The 27187-nt window shown below is 40.8% G+C and overlaps 1 protein-coding gene across 4 annotated transcripts in view; it reads left to right on the top strand.

Moving 5' to 3' along the window:
• lef1 (lymphoid enhancer-binding factor 1) overlaps positions 1 to 27187 on the top strand; it is a 178168-nt gene that overhangs the window by 32939 nt on the left and 118042 nt on the right. The gene's annotated exons all lie outside the window — the stretch shown is intronic.

The raw sequence follows: 27187 nt of genomic DNA, 5'->3' as shown, positions 1-27187 counted from the left end.
AATGTGAGCTTTAGTTGTTGTGCATAAATGGGTTTTTAGATTTATTTTTGCCTTTTTGTATGTTGCCTGTTTAAAATATATATCTTCATATACATTTAGTCTGAATGCACATGTAGTTTAGAAATATAGAAGCATAGAAATCCTACAGCACAATACAGGCCCTTTGACCCACAAAGCTGTGCCAAACATGTCCTTACCTGAGAAATTACCTCGGGTTACCCATAGCCCTCTATTTTTCTGAGCTCCATATACCTGTCCAGGAGTCTCTTAAAAGATCCTATCATGTCCGCCTCCACCACCGTCGCTGGCAGCCCATTCCATGCACTCACCACTCTGTGTAAAAGACTTAACCCTCACATCTCCTCTGTACCTACCTCCAAGCACCTTAAAACTGTGCCCTCTCATGCTAGCCATTTCAGCCCTGGGAAAAAGCCTCTGACTATCCACACGATTAATGCCTCTCATCATTTTATACACCTCTATCAGGTCACCTCTCATCCTCCGTCACTCCAAGGAGAAAAGGCCGAGTTCACTCAACCTGTTCTCATAAGGCATGCTCCCCAATCCAGGCAACATCTTTGTAAATCTCCTCTGCACCCTTTCTATGGTTTCCACATCCTTCCTGTAGTGAGGCGACCAGAACTGAGCACAGTACTCCAAATGGGGTCTGACCAGGGTCCTAGATAGCCGCAATATTACCTCTCGGCTCCTAAACTTAATTCCAGGCGTCATCCTGTAAATCTCTTCTTAACCTTTCTATCATTAAATCTGCTTTTCTTAATAGTCAGAGTGTTGTAATGTAAGTGACTTATTGATTTGCTTCACTAAAGTAGCAAAGTTTTGAGGTAAACTGAAAGAAATGTCGATAGAACATAGAGCATGGAATTGTATAGCCGGGAGCAGGCTCCTCAGCCCATGATGTCTGTGACCAGTGATAGCAAATTAAACTAGTTCCTTCTGCCTGCTCATGATCTGTACCCTTCCTTTTTCTGCATATTCATAAAGCTCTCTTGAACTCCACTGTCATATTTACTTCTACCACTACCCTGGGAAATGTTTTCCAGGTGCCTGCACTCACCGTGAAAACCCGACACATCCTCCCTAAACTTTTCCTTCTCACCTTATACCTTTGCTTTTATTCAACATTTATCTCTCGGGAATAAGGTCCTCTCTATCTACCCTATTTATACCTTTCATAATTTTATAAACTTGTATCACGTCCCTCTGCAGAGGAGACGACCCTGCAGGAAAACAATCCAAATTTGTCCAACCTCTCTTTCTAACTACTATACTACCCTCTAATCCAGGCATCATTCTGTAAACTTCTTCTGAATCTGTTTTTATTAAATAGTCTGAATGTTGTAATGTAAGTGACAGGGATTTGGTTCAAAAAAAGCACACTCCTTCGCCGTTCACTAAACAAAATAGGTCATCTTAATGAATGCCTTTATCGGCAGCCTCTGTTCAAAATATCCTTACCAGTCAGCACTTACCCTTCATCGCTAAAGGTAATTCTGAGATCCCTCCCCAATAAAAATCCCCCAGAAAATAGTTTCTGCAAAGTTAAAATATGGAATGAGTCGAGTTAACGATTTATTTCTTTCAAGTATAATGAGCTTTTGATGTTGCTGAGTAGCGACGTAATCATTTATCTGTGCTTTATTATAAAGGTATGGAAGTTGGGAGCAAGGGTTGGGGAGTGGAGGGGGGATGGGGGTGGTGAGAGCGAGATTCACCTTGCAGCTTTGTTGTCTGGATTGGTTATTGATGCGCTCCCAACCTATACTGGCAGCATTCAGAATGCATTTCAGCTGTAATCTGACGTGACATTGAGAATGGATCTGCGCATAAAAGCCTCTGATGGTCCCAAAGCACACAACTGCTTCTGGCCTTGGCTTTGATCTCCTTCAAGAGCATCCTCCTGGACGTGATGATTTGGCTCGCCGTGTGTCTCACCGAGAAGCAAGAGGCTTGTATTCAGCCCAGGATCAATCACTGCACAAAAAGAAAACAATTACATGTAATTCAACCTACATGGAAATCAGGCAGAGATTAGGGAGGGGACTTGTTACCTGAGCAACCGTGTGGAGATGGAACTAGCGAACATTAGAATCCTGCTGACACACAATGTCTCAATGGGAATAATAGATACATGAATGATGTGGCGGGGGTATGATGACAAATGCTGGTCGAGCTACCCAGCTGAGCATAAAATGTGGTTACAATTGAAGATTATGTTTGCACATGTAACCCTATTCCCACCAGCTGGATCACTCCAGTGATCTGATGGGACCAGGCAAACCACCATAAAATGCCTTTGGGGGCGGGTTCTCTCTTTTAACTAATTCTCTCCCGATAACTGGTCCAAGCACTCTATGAGCACAAAGTGGTTGGGGGATGGGCTAGAGCAATCCATTAGAACATGAAATTTAAAATTTGACCTGCAATCCTCAGTTGTAAAAAATTAACTCTCAGTCATTTGATGTGATAGATTTAAGAGTGTCATTCGCATTAGGGTTGAAGTCAGCCTGCTTATAATATTTCTTTAACTCAGGGCCAATTCTAACCTGACACTCACCTCTTGCAAAACTGCTGGTTTTCAGTTCCTTGCAGCAGGTTTCAGAACCAATCTGGGTCATTTCTAACAGTGAGGTGAGAAAGGATGCTTTTCAATCTAAGCTGTAAAAAGGCAAACCCTGGGTATTAAAAGACCAAACAAAAGCAAGAAGTTCCATTTATACAGCACCTTTCTTGTCCTTTTCACGATGCACCAGAACACCTACACCCAAGGAATCAAAGTTATATTGCAGAAAGTGAAGCGGTTAGTTTATGCAGAGTAACACACACAAAGGTTTGGAGGAAGCCTGCAAATCAGGCAGCATCTCTGGAGGGAAATAAACAATCTTCTGAGACATCAACTGTTTATTTCACTCCATAGATAATGCCTGACCTGCTGAGTTCCTCCAGAACTTTATGCGTGTTGTTTAAGACTTCCAGCATCTGCAGAATCTCTTATGTTTATGTTATAAACTCCACTGACAGCAGTGTGGTAATGAACAGATAATTTATTTTCTATATATTACTGATTGTGAGATAAATATTGGTCAGGAACTATTTGGAATGGTCCCAAGGGAAGTTTAATATCTACCTAACTGTGCCGCCAGAAGTCTTATTTGAAAGTAAATGGTTAAATCATAATTCACTGAAGAATATCAGCTTGGATTAAAGGAACATCAATACCTTTTAAATAAATGAGTGAATTAACTTTGACTTTTTTAGATTCAGATAACGAGATTTCGGAACTATTATAGTATATTTGGGGATATTTTTGATATTATCAGCAGAACCAGAATTGTAGAAGGTCAAAAAGAGTTGTCCTAACTTTGAAAAGCTTTTTGAAAAATTGGCCTGTCACAATTTCTTCCCTTTTTGATTTCCAAATAAAACCACAGGAAATGTTTCAATTGAAAATGTCTGCTAAGAAATGACTTCTATTTGAGATTTACAAGTTAGATATTCATCAATAAAATCAGCTGAAAATTGTTTTAATATTAGTGGTTGTATTTTTATTGCTCAGATAAAACTGGCAAACATCCCTGTGAAAACATAAAATACAGAAGCCACACGAACGTGACTGTCTGCTTATGTTGCTAATAGTAATGTGTGGTTCATATTTTTCATATTGAAATATTAGGATGATTTATGATGTAATTCTTGTTTCTTCAAAATATTCTGTGTTGCATTTAGAATGCTTCCTCACAAAACTTAATATAATCCCTGAATTAATTCATTCAACCACTTAATGAATGAGGGGTGTGCACAGATACTAGTGTGAGATGTTTCACTGTTCTGTTGTTGGTGTCTGACATATTTGTCTACATGACTTCTGCCAGAAAAGTAGAGCAAAATGTATGGTGCATCATCGAGCACCTTTAATCTATCAGCCATAAAAGGCAAGATCTCCCGATGGCTACCCACTTCAATTCGACTTCCCATACCCATTCCAACCTGTTTATCCTGGCTTCCTCTGCTGCCATCATGCAGGATGGAGGAGCAACACCTCATACTCTGTCTAGGTAACCTGATGGCATGACCATTGATTTCTCTAACTTCTGGTCATCAATCCAATTTTCTTTTTTGCATTCCCCCATTCTAGTTACTTGCTCTCCTCTCCTCCTCACCTGCTCAGCATCTCCTCCTCATTCTTCTTTCACGGCCCACTGTCCTATCCAATGAGAGTCCTTCTTTTTCACCTCTATCTCTTCCACCTATCATGTCCCAGCTTCTTACTTCATAACCTCTCGCCCACCTTTCCCCTCACATGGCCTCACCTGTCAGCTGCTGCCAGTACTGTTTCTCCTTTCCCTACCTTCTTCTACTGGCTTCAGCCCTCTTCCTTTCCAGTCTGGATGAAGTGTCTCGGCCTGAAACATCAACTGTTTATTCCCCTTCATAGATGCTGCCTGACTTGCTGAGTTCCTCCAGGTGTGTGTGTGTGTGTGTGTGTGTGTGTGTGTGTGTGTGTGTGTGTGTGTGTGTGTGTGTGTGTGTGTGTGTGTGTGTGTGTGTGTGTGTGTGTGTGTGTGTGTGTGTGTGTGTGTGTGTGTAGCAGCATGCCTTGTGTTTGTACAAAACACTGTGTGTCTATACGGTGGGTCCATTTCCACAGTTCTCTGTATAATACAATCAAATCTGTGTGTAGTCAGTGCACAGTTGTTTCACAGTGTCTGCAGTGATGAGTTTGAATGTTGTACAATGATTGGTAAGTGTGTACACAGACAGCATTGCTGAGGGTACTGCGCTATAAAGCAGTTGCCAGTGATGAAACAGAGCGACTTTGACCAGTACAGTCTTTGACTATCTTAAGAAAGGAACATTTGAAGATCAAAACCTCGAACATGACATACAGTTCACATCGGCTGGTCAGTTTCGATCCTTGGCTTCCTTATTTATTCATTTATCGAGATGTAGTTCAGAAGAGGCCCTTCAGCCCTTCAAGCTGTGCTGACCTGCAATGCCTCGATTTAGTCCTAGCCTAGTCATAGGACATTTTACAATGCCTAATTAACCTACCAGCCAGTACCTTTTTGGACTGTGGGTGGAAACTAGAGCACGTGGTCATGGGGAGAATGTACAAACTCCTGGCAGACAGTGGTGGAAATTGAACCCTGGTCTCTGGTACTGGAAGGCATGTGCTAACCACTACACTAACGTGCCATCCAAGGGTCATGGGCTACTTATGACAGGATAAATAAACCAACATCGGTATCCTCTGCTGGTCCAGCCTTGAAGTTCTATATACACTCACTTGCATTCAGTGGGAGGACCAATTTGTTTGCATGCCTGACACCAGAACACTGAAGCCTTGTGATGGCTGGAGATTACCTGGATGTCCTCAAAGCCAAAGCTAATATTCCCACTGAACTGTGGAAACCCCTATAGCTCACTATGGCTCAGCATAGAGACGGACATTTGTGATGACATGGGAACCTGAGTCCATTTGTTGTGAGCACTCAGAGGCCTAGTGCAAATTTCAGTAGATAGATAGATACTTTATTGCTCCCAAAGGTCACAGTAGCACTGCAAGTGCACAGATATACAAATATTAGTAGAGAAGTAAGAAAGAATAAACAATAAGTCTTACAGGAGGAGTGTCATCACTTCCCCAGCTATAGGTGATTTGTTATAGAGCCTCATGGCAGAGGGTAAGAATGACCTCATATGACCTCATATAGAGCTCTTTAGAGTAGTGCGGTTATCTTAGTCAATTATTTAAAATGCTCCCCTTTTCAGCCAAGGTGGCATGCAGAGGGTGAGAAACATTGTCCAGAATTGCCAGGATTTTCTCTACCACAGCCTCCAGCGTGTCCAGTTTGACTCCTATAACAGAGCCAGCCTTTCTAATCAGTTTATTGAGCCTGTTGGCATCACCCGTGTTGATGTCATTACCCCAGCTCATAAAGAAAACCTTGCCCAGGCTTGCGCCCTGGAAACTTTCCAAGGCGCAAATCCATGGTCTGTCGAGACCAACGGAGGCCTACACCCCAGCACACTAGGCAGAAGATTGTACTGGTGACAAAATACTGGCAGAACATGTGAAAGAGAGGCCTGCATACTCCAAATGACCTCAGACTCCCCAGCCCAATTCTAAAAACCCAACCACCCTCTCACTCAAGCACTCCTGTGGCAGTGTCTGTGGGTCCTATCTCAGCTTCATTACTCACTTCATACCCACAGAAATGAAGTGGAAACAAGTCATGCTTGGTCCCCAGAGACTGCTAAAGGAGAGAAGTGAATGTTTGCTGCAGTGTGCTCACGCGGAATGGTGGTGTTGTGTCGGTCTGTAAGAGGGTGTGTACTCATGCAATCAGTATGGAACTATACACTAGTTATAGTATAACTCTGAATAGCAGTGTACGTTGTTGATATCTCCATGTGTACATTTACAGCGGTGTACATGTGTACAGTGTGCAGCAGCTTATAATGATAATTATACTTGTGGAGACAGATTTATGGAACAGAAGGATTAAGCCATTGTTTCTATTAATACAAATAGCGTTTTGCAAGCTACCCTTCAAGTATCCGAGCAGTTAAATGCAGTGTTCTCTGTCAGTGGGGCTCAAGAGTATCAAACTCTGCAGGCTGATTATAAACTGTGAATAGTGTAGGATGTTGTGCGGGGCTGTACAATTTTAGCTTCCTCTGCTCCTGAGACTACAGAGCCAGAAATTCATCTCAAGTTCGCCCTGAATTTGTACAAAGTAGTTGTCGGTAATTGTACTCCCCCCCTGTATATCTATTTTCACTGAAATTTGTTACTGAATATGTGGAAGTGATTACAATTGTTGGTTGATATTGTTTAGCTAGCAGGCAAAATCTAATTTTAGCTTTATCTGTTTCTGGTTCAGTTTCCTTAGTACATTGCCCACGCGGATATTCTTCAGATGCAAGTCTCAATGAAGGGAATTGGCTGTTTGTTTGTCTATGGGACGTATTGCAGCTCAGCCCTTACCTAATCCGTGGGAATCCTGGATTACTTTACACCTTGCCAGCACCACCTCGCCAGTTCACCCTGCCTAGGACATATGGTAATGTCCCAGGCTGCTGCCCTGCCTGATCAAAAGCAGAACACATCCTGCCTGTTATTGACAACAGAAGGTACACCTCAAGGTGATCTAGGGTGGCTCTTTTTCTTAAAATACATAATACGATGGTAACGTAACATGGTAGTGTGGTGGTTAACACAATGCTTTACAGTACCTGCAACCCAGGTTCAATTCCCACCCCTGTCTGTACGTTCTCCGATGACTGTGTGGACGGTGTGTAGATTGTCCCACGAATAGGAGAGGGTTAAATCCGTGATTGCTGGGTGGTGCAGCTCGAAGGACCGGAACAGCCTTTTCTGTGCTGTATCTTAATAAATAAATAGCTTTTGAGGAGAGCAGTTGTGGCCAGCTTCTAAACACTGGTTAAGGAGAACTTCCATCTCTTTTGAATAATCCTCTGGGATATTTCACATTCATTTGAGAGAGTTAGAGTCATAGTATGACAAACATCATACATTTAAAATGCCGCGTAAGTATCACCTTGATTCCGATTCCCGTAGCTCGGTTTTGAACACGTGGTCTTGGGTTGAGGTGTTGCGTGACCTGCTGTTGGTTAGGAGAGAAGCTGAGGTACAGATTGGGGAGGATAGGATGGGAAAGTAGCCACCTCTAGTTGCTGTGTTTTAACCCTCTCCTTTAGACATTGGTACAGTTGGATTTGTACCCTAGGTCTTGGGATACTAATCTTCTCACAGTCTGGAAACAAATATGAGGTGATGGCACTGAGGGGGATGTAATATTGCGTAGCATCTCATTTATTAATTTTATATTTAGCGAGACTACACAGAGTTAGCCCTTCTGGCCCTTCATGCCACTCCTGCGACACCAGAACCCCGATTAACCCTAACCTACTCCCGGGACAATTTACAATAATCGATTAACCTATCCAGTACATGTTTGGAGTGTGGGAGGAAACCGGACAACCCAGAGAAAATCCACACATTCCACGGGGAGGACTACAGAGATTCCTCACAGGACCGTGTCGGAATTGAACTACGAACTCCCGAAACCCCCAAGCTGTAATAGTGTCATGCTAACCACTACACTACCATGGCACCCTGTATTTTGTTAATGTCACAAAATATCCCAGGATTCTTCACTATCATGTTTTGAGAGACATACAAGAAGAAGGTAAGAAAGGCCACCAAAAGTTTGAGTGAAGAGGCTGATTTAAAGAGTATCTTTACCTGTAGAGGTGTAGCTCATGGAGGGAGCTGAGGCTGAAGGCAATTGATGACTTTGCCCCTAGTGGTGAAGTGATTAGCAGCCGGGATAAGTGAGAGGCAAGTATTGGAGGAAGGCAGAGATCTTGATGGATTGCAGGGGTGGAGGAGATGTGAGATTTGGAAAGGTGGCTCAATGTTCTACAAGTGGAGGTTTTGTCAGACTGGGAGCCTACATACACACATCAGCAACATGCACAGGAATGAAGGCCTAAACGATATCTGCATACGCAGGGGTAGCAGAGTTGTTGTCAACTTTAAGTTTACGTGGGTGAAAATAAGAGCCCAGCCAGGAGATCATTGAAAAGGTAAGATCGACACTTCCTGGTATTTCTGAAGGCAGCAGCACCTTTTAGAAGTGAGAGGAGAAAGAGAGGCGTTGGTGAAAAAGAAACTGATTGAGTCTGTGTTGGAGTAAAAGGCGGAGGGCTTCCTGATGAGGAATGGAGGTGTATGTGTGGTCATCCACAGTGAAGGTGTGAGTGTGGGGACCTGTGAATTGAAGTTGTCACCCAGTTATTGTGGCATCTTGTATGATTTTATTTCATAATGTTGATCCTTTATTCAGTGGAATACTTGTGCAAACCTGAAGACTGTAAATCATTCGTACAGTGTCATCGTAGGGCCAACGTTCTCTTTCTTTGGAGCTTTTAAAGCCTTTGTATTTGGGTTACAAAATCAGCTCTGCTGATGATAAGGGTCTTGTTTTATTTAGCTGGGTTACTCAAATGTATCCTTGTTTTACCATCTTGCAAAAATTGTTTTCCTCTTGGCCAAGGGCCTTTTATCAAATATTTTTGTACAGGAGGACTAAGAACTGAAAAGAAAAGGGATATGATTATGTCTCTTATGTGCAAAGTACAGAACATAATAACGCTTCTAATACTGTCTGCATCCTGCATATTACTCACAGTGCTAGGGAAGAATATATTTTTTCTTTTATCTGTAAAATGTACCCTGTGCAGAAACAGTGGAGAATGACAACTGAAAGGCTATAGAATCTCTGGCTGATGGTCTATAGAATCAGGTAAAGCCTTTTATGCTGCTTAAGGTTAGACATCAGAGACAGCGAGTCACTTTGAGTGCTGATCTTCAAACAATGAGTCAAAACAAAAAATCAATCCACTCAGTCCCCCGGTGCAGTTACCGAAAGATGAAAGCGAAGGTACAAGAATGGTGAAGCTGATGGAGGAATGAAAGCCACGGGAATGCAGGGGGCAAGTGTGAAGATGAAGTGGCTCTAAAACAACATCAACAAATGATATCTTATCAGTGAAGTGTAAGGTTGCCGACTCTCTCCATTTCAAGTTTGCATTTGCTTTTTCTGGAGGTCTCTGCTGCTTTCAATTACAGTCAGTTTCACAGCTGCAGCATTGATCTGATAAACAATTTTACAGGTCCAGTAGAACCCTGATAAACAATGTCTACCAATATAACACAGGCTTGGTAAACAGTTCAACATACACAAAATAGATACACCACAGAATTTTAGTCCAAGAGTTCTACCCTGATAAACAGCGCTCAAGTGTACAACACCAACTTGGTAAACAGTTCAACCCTGATGGGTAATTTCTCATATACAACAATTAATTAGTTTGTAATCTCATATTTATTACACACTCTTCATGAACAATATCACATGTACAGCAATGTCCTACTTAATTTCACATACACAGAACATCTCGGATAAACGTTACTACATTCCAAAGGCACTCCTGATAGGTAGCATGAATCCACAGACAAAATGATACCTACTTCCTTTATCTTGCACCTTTATACAATGATTTATAACACAGAGAGCCTGGCGAAGAGGGATGATTCTTTGTTTGTTCTCAGTAGTACTTGAGTATTCATGACAATTTATGCTTCAGCATTACTTTTTATTCGGTGCTTTATTGGGCATTTTTTATATTGTCCAGGATGGATGGTCTTTAGAGTAATTAAACCGACAAAGGAAGTTTAAATGCACATGTATGGAGAGGTGGGAATACCAACCAGATAGGGAACGGCTGCCAAGTTGATACTGTATGCTCTTGTTCCCTACTAATTATTAGATCACCTGGCAGACTTCAAAGCAGCCAAGGTTGTGAATAGACAGCCAAAGAATGTCAGACTGCCCAGAAACCTCTGCATAATATTATTCATCAGAAATATCTTCTGTGGTTTCCAGTTATTCAAGATGTAGCAACACAAAGAGGCACAATAAATTCGTCTGAGTGTGTGTGTGTGTGTGTGTGTGTGTGTGTGTGTGTGTGTGTGTGTGTGTGTGTGTGTGTGTGTGTGTGTGTGTTTGTGTGTGTGTGTGAGCGTGCGATATTGCATTGTACAATCAATCTGTTAATTTTAATTCCTTCAACATAAAATCTGCACACGACCTTTCCTCTTCGACTTTCTGCTTTAAAATTCGGATGGTATGTATGGTAGATAGGAAATTGTTGTTACGTCGCCTCGCTGCCTCCGCACACACAGAGGCACGTACAGGTATATTTTTGTGTTTGTGTGTGTATATGCGTGAATATTGTACGTGTGTGTGTATTGATCACAGCTGTGGACATATGAACTATATTAGGTTAGAAACAAAACAATGTTCACAATCTTCAGCATCACACTAAATGCTGACGGAAATCAGAGGGTCAGGCTGCATTTATGGAGGGAAAAGGACAGTCGATGTTTTGCATCAAGACTATTAATCAGTCCATTTTCCTCCATAGATGCTGTCTAACCTGCGAGCTCTTCTAACTTTTTGTGTGTTGCTCCAGATTCCAGCATCGTCGTAATTGTGAATTAGACTTACTTGGCTTCTGCCAGGGGAGCAGACTTGTATGAAGCAGATAAAACATTTGAAATGGATCTCACAATAAAAGTAATATAGCTGGATGTGGGATAAGTAAAATTGTGTGTTTGGACCTAGGCTGGGGATATACATTACAGCAAAATAAGTAAGTACATGTCTTACTTTGAAAGCTCCTTTCACCCAACTTTAAAACTTAACAGTTTGAGTGAAGTTTTTGTTTCTGTGTTTACTCTGCTCTTTATTATCAGGGCACTAACAATCCATAGTGATACAGGAGAGCCTGCAGATAGTGGAAGTCTGAGGCAACACTCACAAAATTTTGTAGGAACTGTTGAAGGGTCTCAGCCTGAAGCGTCAAGTGTTCAGTTCCATCCACATATATGTTGCCTGACCTGCCGAATTCCCCCATCAGGTTGGGTGTGTTAAACCATGGTGATATCACTAATGAGAGATTGGACAATCAGTTAAAATAGATTAAAGAATGTACACTTGCTTAGCACTGTTCATGAACTCAATACTCCGTGTATAACAGTGTTTAATTGTGGGGAGCTGGTCATGAATACATGTAGAATAAGCTCATTAAAAAGCACTGCCTAGTTTTTTTAGATGCTGAGAGGGACTGCTTGTCTAATTTCCTTGCCCTTATTCGATATATTATTATTGTATCATGCGACTTAAAAGGGAGTCAAGGCTTTGATTTAACAGCTTATGCAAAAGAACACACATCCAACAGTGTAGCACACCCAGAGTGTTGTATTCAAGTCTCTGTCTTATTTTATTTTGTGCTTAAACCTTTAGAATAGGACTCACCGCAAAACCTTCTAATTTAGAGGCAAAAGGCTTAATAGCTCTACAAACTTTAATGCTCTATATGTTTGTTAATGAGGGTTTGGATAAAGTATCTAGAAATTACCCGTTCCCAGGATGCATCTGTAAATCTATGGGATCCTTTCCTACTTTGTGTTCTGGCCTAAATTGTAATGTATCTCCCAATTCCAAATCTAAAAGTAATTTGGAATAATCATTGATGAAAGAGTGGTTGCTTAAGTAAATTTTACTTGCATTTTCCCAAGCATCTGCTTGGAACAAGTGAGGATCCACGCTGACTGCGATCAGGAGCCGAAGCACAGACAGCAACCACTCTGTTCCTCAGTTAAAATACTACAGTTGCTGAGAAAGTGGAATAAAAAATGTGTGGGAAATGCTGAACATATTGTTCAGAATCTGTAGTGAAAAACAATTAATGTTTCATGTCCAGGACATTCAGGAGAAATGTTATAAAAGAGGAGATTTTGCAGATGCTGGAAGTCCAAAGCACCACACACAGAATGCGGAGGGAACTCAGCAAGTCGGGCAGCATCTATGGAGGGGAATAAATAACTGCGTTTCAGACTGAGACCCTTCTTCAAGACCGTAGATATGGCTTGACTTCCTGATTTCCTGGGGAGATGTTTATTGCTTCTTTCTTTATTAACATTATTACACCTCTTGAGTAATTCCAGCTGACTGTACTGACTGTAGTTCTCTTCTTTATCATCTGTGCTGAAGCTATTGAATTCAACTCAGATAAGTGGGTGACTCAGTGTGAGCAACAGAAGTGATTCACCCACTGAACTATGTTGATGCAAAGTTCCAACATCTCCCCACTTGGTACAAACAGAAATGGACTATAATTTTGCTGAAATTGGTAACACTTTTCAAGAGTTGGAAGGAGTAGATTTGTATCCCACTCCAGAAACCAGAGCACGTAATCTATACCCGGCCTCCAGAATAATACTGAAGATGAGCCTTGCTGGCAGATTAGATGGAGCCCCCAGCCTCGCTTGAATAGACATGAGAATCCACTGGTATTACTTGAGGAAGAGCAGGCTGGTTTTCTCTGTAACCCTGTCCAACATTTACCCCTCACTAAAATCAGTTGAACTGACTCAGTGCTGTTGCTGGGACATCTCCATGTGCTCCTTGGCAGATATGCCTTGTGCATTAATTGTGGTCAACACTCTTCCAAAGTAATTTGCTGCCAGTGAACTTGACACTGAAAAGATTTACCACAGTGACACCAGCAGGTGTCTGGAAGCTCGAGAAACCTCTGTTATTCTATGCAGATTGCCAAAGAGATTGGAAATTGAAAGTGATACTGGATGTTAGTGGAGCCTGCAGAGAGGAGCTATTGCCAATGATGGAAGAATCCATAAGACACAGATTCAAGGTGATGGGAAAAGGAGCAAGTGACTAGATCGGGAAATTATTTTTACAGATTGAACTCATATGCTTAACTATGATATAATGTATATAATTTATGTTTATGTTTTCTCATAAGTGCTGGTCATCTGACACTAGGTCCCTGTGCTGCTGCTGCAAGTTTCACATTGAACCCTACATCATATGTGTACTTGACTTTGACATGTACTTGACTTGTGATGCTCCACCTGAAAGGTGATCAAGCAAATTCATTAGTAATATCCAAAACATAAGTAAGAGACAAATGTTTATAGACCTACAGGAAAGAGCTGAGGAAGGAGGTTTGGGACACTATTGCAAAGGACTTGTTCAATGGACCCAATTCTATGCCAGTTAGCTTTCAACTGTCTCTATAAATTGACTCTGGAAGGCTCCATAGTTGCAAAGTTTTTAATATTTTGTGATCTTTGTTCCTGATGTGCAGCTTAAGTGAGATACATTTGACTTTTCTACTCCATGTTATTAAAGTGTTGAACTGTCTGTTTTTGCAGTGTAGGGGATTTTGGTGTCCAACCTACGTTTTAGAAATTTCAAAATATCCTCTTCAAAAACATGAACTCTAACATTGTAAACAGATCCCTCCAGATATCTTTAACCAAAAATACCCGATTATAACTGCTACAGAATTACTTAGACAAGAACTGAAATTCCTGAAGTCTGTACTGTGTACCTAAAACTTTTCAGTTTGTGTCTTTTTAACTTCTTTTTGCTTCCCACGTAGGATATTTTTTCGAAAATCAATAATGAATATTTTCCAGGCCATAGATACTACAATTCAAAGCATAAGCAAACTGCTATTGGACCGATGCAGGTCGGGCACTATCTGTGGAGGCAAAGGGTGTTGGGTGTTTGTGTCTTTAAGTCTCTGTCACAGGACTGTCATAGTGTCTTGAACCAACAGGTAGACCAAAACCTTTTATGATACAGATTGTGCAAGAGTTATTTATAGCATGCCTTTAATCCAAATAATTGTTCTAAGTGACCTCATATGGACTAAGGGAAAAGCACTTGGTTTGATTATGTTGTTGAAGTGTGAAGCAGATATTAGTGAATGTCAGACAATGCTTAATAGCAGACTTGGAGCCGCCCTAAATTATTGAGGGATTATTCGGATTCATTACTTTAATATACAGATTCTTTGAGAAGTGAACAAATAAGCAAAAATAATAAAAGCGTTCTTTACAGCTTTTTGATCAAAGAAACGTAAATTAGTGAGGAGTCCTGGAGAAGGGTCTTGGCCCGAAACAATCATTGTTTATTCATTTCTGTTGCCTGACTTGTTGAGTTGTTCCAGCGTTTTGTGTGCGTTAAATTGGGAAGGAATTTGTGTAGAAGGTTGCATCTTTTTCTCTGTTGCACCTCAACGTATTGAAGAGATGGTCACATTCCAGAGAAAGGACCTTGTTAGTTGGAGACACCAGGCTTGGTTCACTGCTGTTGGGAAATCTGATGCTCCTTTTGTACATGTTATTCAAAATCACATGTGTCTGAAGTGAATTGGCTTTCTGAGAGTTTATCCATTTTCCATCCAAATGGACAGGTATTTAAAGATGCACGAGGCCAGGTTCTGGTCTTCTGTAAACACACGTGATGCATGAGGGGCAATCTTATCTGCTTGGATAATTCATTTGGTATGAACTTAACTGGCCTATTAAACCCACTGAACAGGAGTATAATGGAGTTTTCTTAGCATATCACTTCTTGTGCCTTCCTTATGAACATTCCTAGCTCAAGATTGAGTATGATTTGGAAGAAACATAGGGTAATTTCAATCCTGAATTTAATGGAAACAAAATGGAGGGTTTGTTCATGGCAGGAAGGGGAGGGAGAGGATACAATTTAATTGAAGGGCAAATCATATTAGACATTTTATACTATTACTTGTTGCTGCCTCCATTGAACTCTGCAGACCTTCATTGTTCAGTGTCCGAAGGAGTTCAAATGAACATGACCTGGGACCTTCATTCCCAACTGGCAATGCATTGTGCAACTTGGCTCCATTGACTTAGTTTCAAGGAACTGAATTTTGGAACTGGAGTCTGTTGTGCTACAAATACTATAAGGTATCTGACCAGATCTGAATTACTAAGCAACTGATCATTTTCGGTGATAAGACTAGACTAAAGAAGCTGGTTTGCACACCTGTGGATAATAATGGCTAAGAGATGATTTAATGAAGAGGAAAGCTCTTCTCATTAGCACATATTTCAAAGGTACAAATGGAGAGTGAGAGTAGCGTTTTTACACCATAAATTGTTATGGTCTGCAACTCATTGCTTGTTGGACTGGTGGAAACAGATCTGCATTCAATTGACCCATGCAGGATAATACCATACAGGCCATTGAGAAAGAAGCAGTGTCGATGGACTGAATGGCTTTCTTTTTCTATTATTGAAGCAATTCTTTGATTTGAAAATCATTTTATGTTAACGGTCTTGTATGAAAGAAAACAGAGACCTCAGCATTCAAGCTGCGTTGCAATATTTTAGTACTACATTTTACTGAAAATGAATTGAAGAATCTATTTATCTAAGTAGCTTAGTGACCTATCCTCCAACAGACACGTTAGGACAATACAGTGCATGCTGTATGGTGTAGTATGTACTGCTTTGAGATTGTTGTGGTCAAGTATTGGAACACATCTGTACCTTATAAATAAACATGCTGAATAATATATTATAGTATTTTGGTAAATTGGTTTAGTATTGTCACATGTACTGAAGTGCTATGAAAAACAGTTTTTCATGCCATCCATACAGACCTTTTCATTACAACAGTGTATTGAGGTAGTGCAAGGGAAAACAATAACAGAATGTAGAATAAAGTGTTACACTTACAGAGAAAGTGCAACACAGCTGACAATAAGTTGCAAGGCTATAATGGCATAGATTGTTAAGTTAAGAGTCCACCTTATTGAACAAGAGGATCATTCAATAGTCTGGTAATAGTAGGATAGGAGCTGTCCTTGAGCCTGCTGGTCTGCCCTTTCAGAATTTTGTATCTTCTGCCTGACAGGTGGATGGGTTGGCTCTTTGATAATCTTTTACTATCTTTCCTTTCAGTTAGTCCTGATGAAGGGTCTCGGCCCGAAACGTCGACAGCGCTTCTCCCTATAGATGCTGCTTGGCCTGCTGTGTTCCACCAGCATTTTGTGTGTGTTGTTGTTTGAATTTCCAGCATCTGCAGATTTCCTCGTGTTTGTTTGATAATGTTGGCTGCTTTACTGAGGTAGCAAGAGCTGTAGACAAGAGCTGACAAGAGCAAGAGCTGACTAACCCAGTCAAAAAGATAAATGCTTTACTGGGCTCCTTTGGATTAACTCTATTCAGTGCACCTTAAGATTACACCAGTACGCTGATTGGAAGCAGCCTATCAGATAGACCAGGGGTTCAGTTCATGCATTTGGGAATTCTGATTTACCATGGTGGTTCTCAAGAGTTGCTGGGAACAAGTCTAACCAAGAAACCTTAGTCAAATGTTGTTACCTGCTTGTGACCGTGTACATTGAGCAATGGTGACACTTGCTATTGCTATAGACTGCAATGGCAGGGCATTCTACTTCTGAACGCTGTCGTCTAATGCAGATTAATGGTATTCCATAAGGTGTTGCCAGAATTTCAAGCTTTTTCGGGTGGGCTTGGAGCACTCCACTTCGATCTTTTTCCTCTGGTTTTGCTCTGTGCAGTGTGCACATTCTTCCTGTGACCATGTGGGTTTCCTCTGGGTCCCTCCCACATCCTAAAGGTGGGAAGGTGTCAGACCCCCTCCTCTATTTCCAGCATTTTTTGGTTTTGTCTTCTTTATTCATTCACAAAATGTGGACATGGCAGACAATTCCAGCATTTATTGCCCATCCCTAATTGTCCCTAAATCAAAGAAGCAATTAAGGACAGGACTAATTGTTATTTCTGATTAGGAGAGTAGTGAGCTAGAGGGATACTCGTGGTAATCTAGTTGCGCCTCCATTACTATTATTGTGACTATCTAATTTGTTAATTCCGGATTAATTAATTACTTGAATCTAAAATCTTCAGCTATCCTGACAGGATTTGAAGTAACAGCTGGATTAATGGCTCAGAAATTGTGGGTCTGAGTGCTCTGCCCTGCTCCAAATTTGAATGTTCGTAGGCACCACGGTAGCGTTGCATTTAGCGTGACACTATTGCAGCTCGGGGTGTTAGAGATCAGAGTTTAGGCCTCTGTAAAGAGGTTGTATGTCCTCCCTGTGGAGCGTGGGTTTCCCAGGTGCTCCAGTTTCCTCCCACAGTCCAAAGATTCACCGGTTAGTAGGTTGATTGGTCATTGTAAATTGTTCCGTGATTAGGTTAGGGTTATTTTGGGGGTCTTTAGACGGTGCGAGTCGAAGGGCCGGATTGGCTTATTCTGCATTGTATCTCTAAATAAATAAGTGGATTAATGAATTCTTCGCTGTTAGACCAGTAAATAAACCTCTATTCTACCACACCACGTTCTTTTCTCACTGCGGCCATCAAGTAGAAGGTACAAAATGTCTCGGGACTCACACCATCAGGTTCAAGAACACTTATGCCCCTCAACTATCAGGCTCTTGGACAAAAGAGGGTAACTGCACTCATTCTACTTCTGATGTTCCCACAACCAATGGTCCTACTTTACAGACTCTTCATCTTGTTATTTATTGCTATTTATTTATATTTACATTTGCACTGTTTGTTGTCCATTGATCCTGTTTACAGTTACTGTTCTATAGATTTGCTAAGTATGCCCTCAGAAAAAGAAATCTCAGGGTTGCATGTGGTGGCATGTATGTAAATTTTACTTTGAACCTTGAACCATTCACATTTGGGTCATGTTATTCTAGGCTGAGTTGTTGACATTTTGTGTTGTGTCAGTGATATTCCATCTGCTCTGGTGGAACTCCCTGTATTTCTTCCCCTTTCTTTAAGACATTGCTTAAAAACTTCCTCTCTGACTAATCATTTGGCCTCCAGAGTTGACGCTGCTTTTCTTTGGCTGTGTGCCAAATGTGTGTCTGGTTTCACTGCTGTGGATTACCTTGGGGTGCTTTGCCTTGCAAAGGAGCGATACAAGATCATAAGAGCTAGGTGCAGAATTAGGCCATTCAGCCCATCAAGCCTGCCCCATCATTTCATTATGGCTGATTCTTTTTCCCTCTCAAACACATTCTCCTGCCTTCTCCCTTTAACCTTTCATGCCCTGACTAATCAAGATCATGTCAGCCTCTGCCTTAAATATACCCAGTGGCCTAGCTGCCACAGCCTCCTGTGACAATGAATTCTACAGGCTAAAGAAATTCTTCCTCATCTCTGTTTTAAATGGACATCACTCTATTCTGAGACTCTGTCCTCTGGTCTTAGGCTCTCCCACCATGGGAGACATCTTCTCCATGTCCACTTTATCTAGGCTTTTCAATATTCAATAGGTTTCAATGAGATCGCCCCCCTCATTCTTCTAAATTCCAGCAAGTACATGCCCAGAGCCATCAAATGTTCCTCATACAATAACCCTCTCATTCCTGGAATTATTCTCGGGAACCTTCTATGAACCCTCTCCAATGTCAGCACATCCTTTTTCAGAAAATGGGCCCAAGACTGCTTACCATACTCCGAGTGAGACCTCACCAGTGCCTAATAAAGCCTCAGCATTACATCCTTGTTTTCATATTCCAGTCCTCCTGACGTGAATGCTAACATTGCTTTTCCCTTCCTCGCCACTGACTCATACTGCAAGTTAGTGCCGATGAATGCTCTGAGCTGCCCTGTGTGTATCGGATTTCCAGAGAACTGATGCTGAAGATAGTACCATTTGTCATTAGGCATCTGAAATGCCCTCGTTGTGTCTGTGTCTGTGTCTGTGTGCGTGTAGGGTGGGGTGAGGTACAGAGGGGTTTATGATCGTAAGGGATTGGAGGACCACATAACTGAGCAGACAAGAAGTTCTATACAGGTATGGATTCTTACAGGAATGTTAATTTACCAGTTATCTGACACAGTTGCTTTGTGTAAGTATTTTATGGTAATGAAAAAGTTCCAATTAGATTTGTATGTCATATTTGTTGACACTTTCAGGGTTGTTATAACTCGGTGCAAGTGTGCCTATATTTGCTTTCACCAAATGAAACTATCCTAAATTGAGCAGCTAAACACAATTCCTTGGTATGTTTCCAGTGGAAACTGTTTTATCTTGGTTTAATGTGCTCTCTGGGGTTTTACTATGCAAATTTTTGATGCAGCTTTTACTTTGGGGCAAGGTTTACGGTATTAAGTCTCAATTAATTTTCGTCCTGAAATTTAATCTACATGCGATCGTGCAACCCATCTCATTAACCAAGGCACATGTCCTGCCTTGCTGTGAGGGGACCTCTCTTCTCAGCTAATTGGGTTGCTTGCAATCTTGAGGCCTAAAAGCCAAGAGGCAGGTCCACTGATAAAAGAGTCCATCTGGATTCATCAGAAAGCAAGAAAATAAGGCATAGAAAGGCTACAACATTTACCACCAAACTCTAAGAAGATGCTGGTATTATCTGAGGAGGGTGATTTCCCTCATCAGAATATCAATTTTAACAGTGTTTTACTTTTAATGCTCATTCTGATGTTTTTATTAAAGTATGATGTGTGCATGTGTATTTGTACAGCAAAGCAAGGATGTCTGTATATTTTGCTGCGTGCTAGCTATTTTCAGTGTTGGCTATTATGCTAACCTCTGCTAAAGCTGTTAGAAACTACAGAATAATCCTTTCTTTCACCACATGGTGATATTATACTGAGCATTTCCGGCAGAATTTAATGATTATCAAGTAGATGCATTTTGATTCTAATTTGCCTTCAGTACAAGGTAACGTATGTATAATTTAACAGTTTTGAACCATTGTGCAAACATCACATGAATATTCAGATGCTGATTATTCAGTACTAATGATACGCAGATTTAAGCTTTAGCTTTGCTCTGATCCATCATCCTTACATTTATCTTCTGTTTTTGTTGAACATGCAACAAATTTTGGATGATATTTGGTTTGTATTCCACTGTATATTGAAGACTGTGTACTGATCTAATTGATTTGATAGGTGTGTATTGAGAAAGTAGTTCCTTTGTGCCACATTCTCAAAGAAGGATCTTGAATGGCGAAGTAATGAAGCACTTTCAAAAGGAGGGTAGTAAAAATGAGGAAATCTCTCTCAAGAGGCTGTGGATACTGGAACAATGGAAATATTCAAGATTGAGGTCAATGCATTTTCATTGGAGACGGGTGTTGAAGGATAGCAATCAGAGACAGGTAAACAAGGTGTAGCAGCATGGTAGAAGGTTTGGAGGGGGTGATGGTCTACTCCTGATCCTGTGTTATTACTGCAAAACTACTGAAAAGACTCTTCAGCAGAATCTGGCAAGGGCGGTTTTCTGCAGCTCTGACAATAATGCAGCGGAAGTTGTGTGCGCGCAAATCACACCTGCACAGTTCTTTAGAAGTCACTGTTATTTCTGGCTGTGATAACTTTCAGAATATGTGAAAAACTATCTGTACAGGTGGCTTAAAAATAATCGTGTCTGTTGTTGTGTTGGCTCTAGTGGAAGTCAAAGCCACTTCTTGAACAGCAGTATTGGAGCATTTAAGATCTACCCCAGAACTGTACTATTAATAATCTAGAAAGGCAGAAGAGAGGTAACGACCAAAATAAATCTTAATAAAGTTTTTCAGAAATGATAAAGCTTTTGTGGAGTGTGCTGTTTAGTAAGAGTTCAGGAACAATGCACATTGGTGTATGTGTTAGTTTTTTTTAACCAAACAAAATTAATTCATAATAAAAAAAATATTTGCAAGAATAAGCCAGGCAATGCCTTTTCATTCTTATGTTCATAGACAATGTGTTTAAGTTACGTCCAATTACATTTCTGAAAAACCAGCAGCACTGTTGCCCACTCATGTGGTTTCCTGGGGTGGTTCAGGGCTACGGCAATTGAGGGGCTTCCTCACCCAACTTGGCCCCTCCCTGTCCAGTAGTGGAAGAACCCTACACTGTTGTCCTCCCCCACTGAGCTGCACCAAGCTTCATTGCATGCATTCCTGCAGCAGAGAATATGCCAGACAGCAGCATTTAATGCACTGTATGATACATATGAAACTAAATGTAATGTAACAATGCCTGTTACTTAGCGTGTAATGTAGCAACACATGTTGCACTGAGCATTGCAACAATGCATGTTTCATAGCTGTATTTTAACAGTGCGTGTTAAAAATACTTGTTTAATGAGTATAATGTAACAAAAGTGAGTGTAAAGTGAGTCCACTGCATTGGGTGTATTGTAATTATAGGACGAATCATGCCACTGACTGATTTGCAGATTACACTCAGTCACCATCTCACTATACCAACTCTTACCTTCTGCATGACGCAGCATGGACCTTCTCAGAAAGAGCCAGCTCTAGGCCCTGTGCACCTCAAGCCTTTACTGACGGTAAAGGGCAAAAACCCTGCCCACAGAATTGTTTTGACAGCTGGCGAGGCCACACCTCCAGGCTGTCAAAGACTGTCACTGTGTGTGAGAGAGTAGAGACTGCAGATGCTGGGGCAACGCACAAAGGAACTCAGCAGGTTAGGTGGCATCTGTGGAGCAAAACGGACAGTCTTGCTTTCGGGTTGAGATCCATCCTCAGTCCGGATGAAGGGTTTCAGCACGAAATGTCAACTGTTTATTTCCCTGCATTGATGGTGTCAGAACCTCTAGAGTTCCTCAAGCACTTTCTGAATATTTGTCAATGTCTGTTGATATTTATAACATTCAAAACTTTAAAAAATTAAATGTGCAATTACATTTCTTTTAAAGTCTTAAAAAATGCTGAAACACTAGCAAGCATTTAAAGTTATTAAATACATTAAAATTATCCAAATTAACTCAGAAAATTTGTAAAATACCCGATCTCTACCTACCTGCCTCACGGCTAACTTTCACCAAATTAGCAAGCGTGTTGTTCCTACTCTAATTTTAACTTAGCATTGTATTAGCAGACAGATTTTCCAAGGAAATGCTGAGAAATTTAGGGAAGTACTCCCTCACTTGCTGAATTCCATGAGGAGTGAAAATTCTAGCTGGGGTTTGGGACTTGCGTTTTCGTATGGGTATCCTTGCCCACTACAGAGCAATAAAGGTCAATACTCTGAATTCCACATGGAATTGCCAACAATTAAAACAGTACAGAACACTACAACACAGGAACAGGCCCTTCAGCCCGTGAGATTGGTGCCAAATGTGATGCCAAAGTAAATAAACCTCTTCTGCCTGCATATAATCTATATCACTCTAGTCCCTGAATGTTTATCTAATAGCATCTTAAATGCCACTGTCATATCTGCTTCTACTACCACCGTGACAGCACATTCCAGACACCTACCACTGTCTGTGTTCAAAAAATATTTGCTCCGCACCTCTTTAAAATTTTACCCTCTCGCATGTTATTTGACATTTCTACCCTGGGCTAAAGACTCCAACTGTCTGTGTCTTTCAGAATGTTGCACTCTGTCTGGTCTTCCCACATCTTCTGACATTCCAGAGAAAAAAATCCAAGATTGTCCAAGTTTTCCTTCTAGTTAAGTTTTAATTGGCAACTTGTTCAGATGTTTGATTTTCAGATCTTGGTAGAGTGCTTGTATTTGGAGACTGAAATGAGCAATGTGAATTTTATTATTGCATTCTGATGATTAGCTTTATTAGAGAAACCTGGAGACTGATATGTTAATCGCAGTCTGCTAACCCATGTGACAGGAACACTGGCAAGAGACTCACACCACAGCATTCTAGTCCATCTCCCTTTCATCAGCTCAGGGTATCCCAGGTCTCTTCATAGCCTCTGAATTATCTTTGAAGTGGGGTCACAGGTGTAATATAGGAAATGCGGCAGGCTGTTTGTACACAGCAAGCTCCCACAAACAATGAGCCAAACAATAAAGAGCCTTTCACATGAATTACATTGGTCTCTTTACAACCTTTCCATCTTTCTATGTACTTGTGTTGTTGGAACTATTACGGATAAGGTATAGAATCAGTAAAATAACGAGAAATGTTTTTGAAATTGTGGCAAATAGCTTTCGGTTCTTATTCCCTGAGGAGGTTTTTAAAAAAGATACTCATTTCACAATAAACCAATTCACTCACACTACAGTAAAATAAAGCAAATTATTAGTCATTACTCAAATGAACTTGTGGAGTTCTATTGTGTTTAAGTTTATTATGAATGTTTGTAACTGAAACTGCACTGAGTTCAGATTAATAAAGCTGTGCCTTTTTGCTTTTAAGAGCGGCTCGTGCACAATACACAAAGCTGTTGCTGGGAAATTAATTCTGATGGGTTGGCCTCTGTTATTTCCTGCTTGCTTCTCTTTGCTAATTGACGCTTTTGATGTGATGTTAGTTGGAGAAGGTGCATTGTGGGTTGGGGGCCATTGGTGATTGCTGATGGGCATTTGAGCTGGGGGGTTGAAAATAATGTGAGGAAAGTCATGGCAGGTGGGAATGGGTCTGAAGTGTGTGTAGCCTTGGGATTTAGAATGAAGTCAAAGCACTACCTGTGGAATTAGAGTTTGTCACCTCTACTTTTAGAATCAATTCAAGCAGATGCTTTTAAAATAGAGATTCCTCATTAAGTTAGCCTTATACCTTTTCCCATTTTGATCAGTCATAATTTTGTTTTAATTTAAGATGAGTACTTGCATATCGTATCAGAAAATGGTCCGATTTTCTCAGTACATTATGAACATTCTAATGACAGCCATGCAAGTGAATCCTGTGATGGGTAGCACAGATTTTTAAACACAAGAGATTCTGCAGGTGCTGGAAATTCAGAACAACGCACACAAAATGCTGGAGGAATTCAGCAGGTCAGGAAATGTCTCGGGCTGAGACCCTTCATTGAGCATTTTGTTTGTGTGGAGGAGATTTTATTTCTACTGTGTTTGAATGAGGTAAAGTGTAGATAATTTTACTGTTATCCTTGCAAGTAGCTACATCTTTCTCTTTTTCTCTTGACTCTCCCTCTCTCTCATGCCACATGGCGCTCCTCTGTACCCCAGGGCTAGCAAAGGCCCTCATTGCATATAAATTACTAATGTGAGAAGTAATTATTAAAATTCCTCTTCCTCTTTCCCACTTAATGCAGGGTGATAATTGCCTGTGATATCACAGGAGATCAGTGCATTGTTGATTATACACAACGACATTGCTCTAATCATTGCGGCAGGTTTAGGCTGTTTAATTCAACATCTAATTACTACAGATAGAGTGCTGCCAAGCTGGGGGGAAAGAAACTCTTAAAATATTTGCTGGGCGGAGTTGCGTACTGAGGAGGGATGAGTTCCTGTGGGAATAGCCACCCTATAGAGTGCTAATGGTGGCATCTGTTTCTTGATAGCTTCCAAGCTCCTGCGGATTCAGCGAGTTAGGAGTTAAATCTCCTGTTGAACACCTCTTGTTAACGTCGAATCGTTGCTTGCTTTTTTTTTTATAATACAGAAATGATTGTGGCTTTTTGTACTTTAGTTTCATTTCAAGACATTCAGACTCAAAAATAAAACATTGCAGGTGATGCAAGTCTAAATAATAAAAAAATGGAAATATTAAGAAGGTATGAACATAAGGAATAGGATCAGGAGAAGGACATTGTACTTGTTTTATCATTCAATAAGTATATTGTTGATATTTTGCTTGAGTGCCATTTTCCTGCATTAACTCTATATCCACGATTCCTTCAAACTTTCAGTCTCTGTCTTGAGCATACTGACTGACTGAGCTTTCACGACTTTCTTTGGCAGAGAATTCCAAAGATTCATGATCCTTTCAGTAGGAAAAACTATCTTCTCATCTAAGAGGCAGGTTTGGTATTGTCATTTAAAGTAAAATTGGATAGGTATATGGACAGGAAAGGAATGGAGGGTTATCGGCTGAGTGTGGGTCAGTGGGATTAGGTGAGAGTAACCATTCTGCACGGACTAGAAGGGCCAAGATGGCCTGTTTCCGTGCTGTAATTGTTATATGGTTATATAATTCCTGAATGGAAGTCTCACTGTCCCTGGTTCTGGACATCCCAACTGGGAGAAGCAGCAAACTGGAGGCTCTGGAGACTCAGCAGGCCAGTCAGTATCTGTGAAGGGAAAACGTGTAAATTGATATTTCAGGGTGTGACCTGCATCAGGACTGAAAGAGAAGAGGTAAGATTGCCAGGATATCACAGTAGAAATGGTATCAGGGGTTGGGACAGGCTGGTAGATGACAGATAGAGCCAGATGGGTGATAGGTAGGTGGGAAAAAGTGAGCAAAGGAAGGAGAAAAAGGAGAGAGAGAGAGTGTGTATGTGTGTGAGTGTGTGTGTGTGTGTGTGTGTGTGTGATGGAGAGAGGTGTGGATTCATTGAATTTATAAAACTCAATAATCATACCACTGGGCTGTGAACTACTCAGGTGGAATATGAGATATTCTTCTTCCAGTTTGTGTTTGGCCTTTGTAGCAATGAAGAAGGCTAAGAACGGACAGATTAGTGTATGAGAGGGACAAATAAGGTTAAAATAAGATGGAACCATGAGTTAAAGATAACCATGGTGGAGAGAGCACAGGTGCTCCACAAGACAGTTGTGTAGTCAATGCTTGTCCAGCATGCAAAGCAACCTGCCATGTATTGATTCCCAAACACAAGGAAATCTGCAGATGCTTGCATGTATTGATTCCATCTATTATTCCCACTGCCTCGGGAAAGCAGAAAACATATTCCAGGACCCACCCCCTCTACTCTGATTATTCTATCTTCTCCCCCTCTGGTCAGGCAGAAGATACAAAAGCTTGGAAGCATTTACAGCTAGACTCAAAGACAGCTTTTATCCCTTTGGTATTAGACTCTTGAACAGACTGCTAACATGATAAAAGATAAATTTCAGAACTGTTGATCTCCTATTCTACCTTACCATGGTCTTTGCACTTTATTTATGCACCTGGACTGCACTTTCTCTATAACTGCAACAGTATTTACTGGATAAACACCAGAAAGTCTGCAGATGCTGAAAATCCAAAGGAACACACACAAAATGCTAGAGGAACTCAGCAGGTCAGGCAACATCTATCAAAACGATTAAACAGTCGACGCTTCGGGCTGAGCCCCTTCATCAGGGCTAGAAAGATAGGGAAAAGTTCTTTTTTCTTTTTTAAATACCAAGGATGTAATTATATAATCAAGATCTACCTAGATAGCATGCAAAACAAAATTATCGTACAGTGTCTTGGTGTATATGACAATAATAAATCAATACCAATGTGGTGGATACCACAGTAGGTCAGGTTGGAAGAGATGCAGATGAACCAAGACATGCAGAAGACACTTATAACATCTCTACCTTTTCCTTTTCCCCCAGTGGTAAATTATTCAATCATTCTGTAAAGGACCCACATTTTTGCCAGGTCTTTTCCTTTTAAATATGCCTATGAAGGTTTTGAAAGTCTTTGTGAGTTTCTGGTTGTTACTTTCGTGTTCCACTGTCAGTTTCCTTATCAATTTCTTTATCATTTGCAGAATTCTGAAATTCTTTGTCTTCAGTTTACTGCTCTTTTTCTCAACATTATAAACACTATAACGTTCACACTAACTTCCTCTGCTTGGTAGTGTGAATTAATCAGATCAATGACCTTCCATCAGAAATGGAAAGGGAAGGGGGAGAGAGAAGGAAAGAACTTTCCTTTGCAGGTGCTGCCCGACAGGAAGATCATCACTTATGCCAGGTTGAATATTTGCATGAAACATTCCTGCATTAACATTGTTTGCTCTACATTGGAACATACAAATTAGACCA

This window comes from Hemitrygon akajei, chromosome 4 (assembly GCF_048418815.1).
Source record: "Hemitrygon akajei chromosome 4, sHemAka1.3, whole genome shotgun sequence".
NCBI lineage: Eukaryota > Metazoa > Chordata > Chondrichthyes > Myliobatiformes > Dasyatidae > Hemitrygon > Hemitrygon akajei.
The sequence above is the reverse complement of the archived record's forward strand: the minus strand, read 5'-3'. Positions and strand labels throughout refer to the sequence as shown.